This window comes from Mus pahari, chromosome X (genome assembly GCF_900095145.1).
Source record: "Mus pahari chromosome X, PAHARI_EIJ_v1.1, whole genome shotgun sequence".
NCBI classification, from domain to species: domain Eukaryota; kingdom Metazoa; phylum Chordata; class Mammalia; order Rodentia; family Muridae; genus Mus; species Mus pahari.
The window spans coordinates 143,826,164-143,833,117 of NC_034613.1; positions in this window are offsets into that span (position 1 = coordinate 143,826,164).

The following is a 6,954-nucleotide window of genomic DNA, read 5'->3' on the forward strand; positions in this document are numbered from 1 at the left end:
CAGCCATCAATGGGAAGAGAGGCCCCTTGGTCTTGTAAACTTTATATGACCCAGCACAGGGGAAGGCCAGGGCCAAGTAGTGGGAGTGGGTGGGTAGTGGAGCAGGGGCGGGGTGGGGTATAGGGAACTTTCGGGATAGCATTTGAAATGTAAATAAAGAAAATAATAATAAATAAATTTTAAAAAAGAAATTATACTGTTTTCGAAAAGTGGCAGAAGTAGATTTTCTTCCAGGCTCCATGGGCTCAGAAGCTACAAGAAGTAGGCTAGGTTTCCAGGACCAGGCATGAAGTCGCTCCAGTTCATGTGACTGTCTCCTCATGGGTTATACAATCCTGAGTGTCCAGAGCTAAACACACGTACATACAAGCAGCGCTAAAGGGACTCAGGACATTGTTGTTCTATGTGTGTGCACATGTATGCATGTAAGTATGTGTGTGTGTGTGTGTCTGTGTATTTGTGTGTGTGCACATGTGTTGTGGGATAGGAGAGGGAGACAACAATAAGTAAAGAATAAGCAGCCATGAATTTGAAAGGGAGTGGGAGAAACACAGAAGAAATTGGTGGAGGGAAATAATCTAAATATGGTATCTGTATATTAAATTCTCAAAAGATAAATTTAAGTCATCTGAGGGAGTTTAAATATGCAGTTTCCTGGGTATGCCCCACCCAGGATAATCTAATTTGAGGTCTGGAGATCTGCACTGAAGGCCACCTCATATAGTCATCATACCCTCCCTAAAATTTTTATCCTTGTTTGTTTGTCATAATGCTGGCTATCAAGCCCAAGACTTTTAATGTTCCAGACAAGGACTCTCCCATTGAGCTATGCACCCCAGACCAGAGAGAGAGAGAGAGAGAGAGAGAGAGAGAGAGAGAGAGAGAGAGAGAGAGATCCATTACAGGGCCCATCTAACTCAGAGTGTTCCCTGGGGAAAGCGGCATTGTCACCATGCTCTTTATCAGTGCCTCTCAGCCTGTGCACTAAAAGACATTTTCACAAGAATCGCAGATCAAATATCCTGAATGTCAGCTACTTACATCACATTCATAACAGAAGCAAAATTACAGTTCTGAAGTTGTTACAAAATAATTTTATGGTTGGAAGTCAGCACATGAGGAACTATATTCAAGAGTCACAGAATTAAGAAGGTTGAGAACCACTGGCCTATGTAGGTAAAGACAACCTCTTCTTCTATTCCCTTAGCCCATCCACAAGACAGAGAAAACATTACAGAATACAGCATTCTTTCCCATCACAATATGCTCTCTACCATAGCTGTCTCTATTCATCTTTTCTCTATATTCTTTTTTCAAGTTTCTTGAATTGATGTTTTATGCTATTCACTGCTAAAGACTGATGGAAAGCATGAATCTCTTATGGCTTGAATATGCCCTCCAACAGTCCATGTGTTGAAATGTTAATTCTCAATGTGTATTGAGATTCTTAGTAGAGTCCAGCAGGCTCCAGGAGGAGGTGTTTGGGCAATGTGATTGGGCAATGAAATGGATCGGTGCTTGCAGTGCTTTCAGTGTGATTTGTCCCTAAATAGTCATGAGTTGGAGACCTGATCTTTAGCGTCAAGATTTGGGAAGTGATGAGAGACCTTTAAAAAATGGAGTTGAGTAGGAAGTGTTTAGGTCATTTAGGGTCATTAAATTTGCTCCTCTTGGGAGGAATTAAAGTACTTCTCATGAGACCCTGTTAAGTTCTTTTGAGAACAAGTTGTTTGAAGAGAAAACTTAAGCCCCCTGAATCTCCCTATAGTTTTTCCATCTGGTCATGTGATCTCCTTTCCCATGCACCCCAGCCATCATCATCTACACTGCTCAATTAATACTTTATTTTGGAATCTCAGAATGTTAGGGTACTCAACATTCTTTTACTGCAGCCTTGGAGAATGTCTTCAAAAAGAAAAATTATAACCAACCACAAGGGAGAAGAGAGAGAGAAAAAAATACAGAGAAATATAAGAAATATAGAGAAAGAGAGATGTGGGATGGGATCCCATTTTAAATTCCAAACTTAGATACCCTGGAGGGCAATAGCTGGTTGTCGGTTACCTTGGAAACAACTTTCTAATTTCCAGTCAGGAGAAATTTAAGTGAAGCTCTGATCTGATAAGCAGCTAAGGTCTACTTGTTAATTGTCAATGTCAAACAGAAAGGAATGGTGTTCTGAAAACATCAGAATTCATGCTCTTATGGGTCTCTAGAGAAAAGAAATCACTACATTTACTGGAATCATAACTGTGAATTGTTTACCAGGCACAGTATTTATTTGTAAGATCAGGGAATAAGCAAGATAAAGGCACTTTCTAAAATGTATACCAGTAGCTTCCAGTTATTAGACATGCATTTTATAAGAGTTAATATGTAAAATTCTTGAAATTTAGAATACAATTTCTATCAAAATAATGTGCAAAGGCAAATTAATTTTTTTCTAATAACTCCCCCAAACTTAGCCCAACGTGCCTAAATTTACTTGGATGGAACAAATAAATATTTAGCCATAACTTTTGTGCCAGACACCAAGCCAAGCATTAGTATTGAAACAGCTGCTGGTGCTGGAGTACCATCTAAGCTTGGCTCCTTTCTGAGTTCTCCACAGCCATCTCTCACAAAAAGCACCTAAATCTTCCATTTCTCTGCTGGGAAAACTCTATTCAGTGCCAACAAAGTTTCCTTACCCCTGCTTGGTTTAAATGTGAAATGTTCCTTCCCCCATAGGTTCCTGTATTTGAACATTTGGTCCTCATCTGGTGGCACTGTTTTGAACAGTTATAGAAATGTTACATGATGAGGCATTGATAGAAGAAGGAAGTCACTGGAGGCAGACCTTGATGATACATGAGCCTTACAGACCATTCTCTGCTTCCTAAATGCAAATGCAATGTGACCAGCTACTTCACACTCCTACCATCTGATTGCCAGTCCATCCCCACTATAATGGACTAGATTAACTGCAACTATACTCCAAAATTAACCCTTTCACCATTAAATCATTTCTTGTCAGGTCACAGCAAGAATAAAAGTAACTAATACATAAAATTGATACAAAGGGGGACCACCATTGCTATGATCAACTTGAGCATACTGTTACTATGTTTTTGGTATTTCTTTGCTGGGGTAATATAGAAGAGTTTGGAGCTACGGTCTAAAGAAACCCCTGGAAGACTCCAAGCAGAGCTTAATGGGTCATTACAGAAAGTCACTGATGCTAGTAAATGTGAGCATAGTCAGACCCTTTCAAGGAGACCTTGAGATGTGAAGCTGAAAAGATGAAGGTTGGGTTACAGTGGAGACCCTAGGACATTGAAGATGGCAAAACCAGGGACTGTTTACCAAAGAAATCTATAGGCATAGAGTAGAGCTGGACCAAGAGATATATTCTGTGTGCTGTAGACTGCTGAGCCAGAGGAATGTGACTACCCAAATACACTGGAGTCCAAATGATTCTATCACAAACTCCAGATACAGGATTTAGTGTTTTTCCTGTTGTGTTTTGATGTTGTTTTAATCCTATTTCTCCAGTTTGGAATGGGAATTTATGCTGGACCTTCATATATTAGAAAGATACAGTTGTTCTTCTTTTTATAGGTACTCACAGCTAAGCAATTGCCTTGAGTATCAAAAGAGGCTTTTTCCTTTTGAACAATATTGAGATTGTTAAAGATTACAGAGACTTTTGAAGTCAGACTGAATGCCTTTTTGCATTATAAGACAGCTATGAACCCACGAGGGGAAATGGCAGAATGTTGTGACTTTAATGTGAAATGTCCCCCATAGGATCATGTGTTTGACCATCCATCACAGGTGGCAATGCCTTTTGGAAAACTTGTGAAATCTTCAAAAGGTGGAGCTTCAGTGGAGGAAGTCGTCATCAGTGAAGAACCTTCTTAGGTTTTTAACCTAGTTCCACTTTCTGTTTACTTTGCTTCCTGACTATGGGTGCAATGTGACCAGTTCCTTCATGCTTCTGCCATCAAGCCTTCCCTCCATAGTGAACTGTAACTCTTCAGACTGTAAACCAAATTAAATCCCTTTCCCCTTATGTTGCTTTGTATCCAGTATTTGAACACAAAAACAAGAAAAGAATTAACACATACCCTGAATAAGACACTGTTTGGTGTGATCCAGAGAATGATCTGCAATATCTATGCTTTTGATTTTGAATGAGTGAGCTTATTAAGTATATAGAAAGAAAAAGTAAAAGAATGAATCATGAGTAGCAGAGGCAACAAAGCAGCAGACAGATAACAAAGTATTGTGACATTGGGAGCTCACAACATCCAACAAAGATGACTTAAGTAGCCAATTGAGAATACAAACAAAAGATAACAACATGAGATTGGAGACTTACAAACATGTAGCAGAAACTGACTAAGGAAACCCTGTTGATGCTGTCAGCTATAGTCCCTGATCAAAAGTCCTTGGCAGAGCAGAGTGTCCTCTGGGTAAGGCTTCCAAATAAAAGCAAGTAGCATGAGAAAGATAACATCAACAAACTGAGGGTTTACAAACGTCCAACAAAAATGACTAGGAATGTTGAAGCACTTAGTTGGAGCTTGCAATTGAACTTTCTCTCCATGGATGAGCTTCTCATAGTAGAACTTCAGACTTCCCCTTCCCACTGCTGGTATCCTTATATCATGGAGTAAACAATAATAGCATCCACTGAAAATTGTTTACCTTCTAGCTATTGTCAAAGAAATAGCATTTTTACCCTTGGGGATTTTTTTACTGTTCCCTTCCTTCCATGTCACAGCCTGAGGGAGGTTAGATCATTCCCAGAGAAAGAGCTTTGGAAGAAGAATATTTTAAAGAGCACTTGAAAGAAACATGGTGGCAAATGGGAAAAGAGTCTGGTTTCAACAAGCCTAAACAGCATGTGACAGTTCGCCAATGCAATGCACCTTACAGATGTCTGACCCCACAAGAAATTTTATACATTCAGGGGTATCCCCTATCCAGAGAAGAAAGAAAGCAGATAGTAGCTTCCCATGTCTTTGATAGGGACAGTTATGATGTTCTTCATGCACCATTATTGATAAGATTCTGAGTAGGACCCGTTGGCACAAGCAGTATCACATCCATTTTACAAACCCCTCCTTGGCTTTCTTTTCTTTCCTGTCTCACTTTGCCACCTGTCAAATAAGAGTCCTTTGGTACCCTTGGCAGGCTTTGCCTGCTTTTCTGATTTCATATGAGTAAAACTATAATTCTTCAAAATTGAATAAGGAACAGTTCTTACCATCCTGAGTCTTCCAATTCGTTGTGTGTTGCAAACACATGAACACTATGTCAAAGTGGAAAGATATAGGATGGGACAGTTTTCAACAAAAAGAAGAGGGCAAGTAGAAAGTAATTTTAAGTAAAGCTTCTGGGGAAAACAGCACCAGAACTGATTCTTAGAGGACGGATGGGACTCAGGGAATTGATGAAGAAGGAAAGAACTTCCAGAAGAGAAACAATCTAAGAACACAGTCGCATCGCAAACACAAGTAAATAGCACACGTTGTTGAGCAGTGCCCCCTGAATAGAGTACAATACATAAACACAGTCAGGAGACAGGTCAGATGCAGGTAATGAAGGGTCCTAGATACTGCTGGATGCTCTGCTTTGAGCCCTAAATTAGGCACAGATACACGCAACACTAATTTCCAATCACAAAGAGATCCTTTATTAAGCAAGGCAGAGACAAGGTGTCTGAATCTCAATCAGGCAGAAACAGCAGCAAATAGCTTTGCAAGTGTTAATTTCAAGAGGGAAAGGGGGGAAGTTCATTTAGAATGAGCTAGGATGTGTTGTATGATTGAGTATGTTAATTAGGGTATCAAAATGGATCTTTGATTGCTGGACTTTAATGTTTTGATAGTTGGACCTTGGCAATCAGCCTCAGCAATGAGATTGGCATAAGAGAGAGGTTAAATGAGGGTCTGGTGACTAGCTTTGGGAATGAAATCTAACATTCTGCAAGGGAGAAGGGAGGGGAAAGGCCAAGACCTGTTGGTGCCATGTGGCCATGCTCAGGCCAGCAAGAAGCCTTCAGGTAATGTCTCTGTTACTCTGCTACTGCTATGAACAGACACTGTAACCAAGGCAACTTATAGAAAAACAGATTTTATTGGACCTTGCTTAAATTTCAGAGAGTTAGAGCCCCAACCATCACAATGGAAAGTCTGGCACCAGGGACACAGACTGGTACTGGAGCAGTAGCTGAGACACAAGCCCAGGTTGTGGGCACTAACTGGGAATAGCATTGGCTTTTGAAACCTCACCGACCTTCAGTGACTTTCCCCCAACAAGGCCACACCTCCTACAACTTTCTACTAACTGGAGACCAAGCATTGTAATATATGAACATATGGGAACCATTCTCATTCAAAACACCACAGGAATGAAGCCAGAAAGCTGGTCATGCAGCACTTATGCCTTGCTTAAAATCCTTGGAAGTGTTTCTAATCCCTCTATCTTTCACATTTCCCATATAAGCTATTAGCAAGTCTTTTTTTTTTTTTAATGATGGAAACAAAACTATACCTAAAAGTGAAGCTTCTGGAATCTTTCCTGTCTTGTATCATTCCTCAAACTTTACCTTGGCCTCCCTGCTAACATTGTCTTTCAGAACTGAGTTTCTAAAGAAAAACCTTGTTGACAAGAGTTTCGTCCAAGGGGATAACCACAAAGTACCTTGTGGGTATGAAGTGACTGTAAATATATATATATATATATATACACACATACATACGTATATTCACAAAGGACTTGATTTTTGATCTTTTGGAGATTTTCTTCTTGTCCATAGTTGTTGTCACTTTAGGGAAATAGTGGTCAATCCAGCCATCAGGGCATGGTGGCAAGGGTGGTCTGAGGTGCCATCATCAATTTCCTTCATGATGACAGCTTTACATCTGGAGTAGTGTCCAACCAGAACAAGCCCCTTTTCCTCAG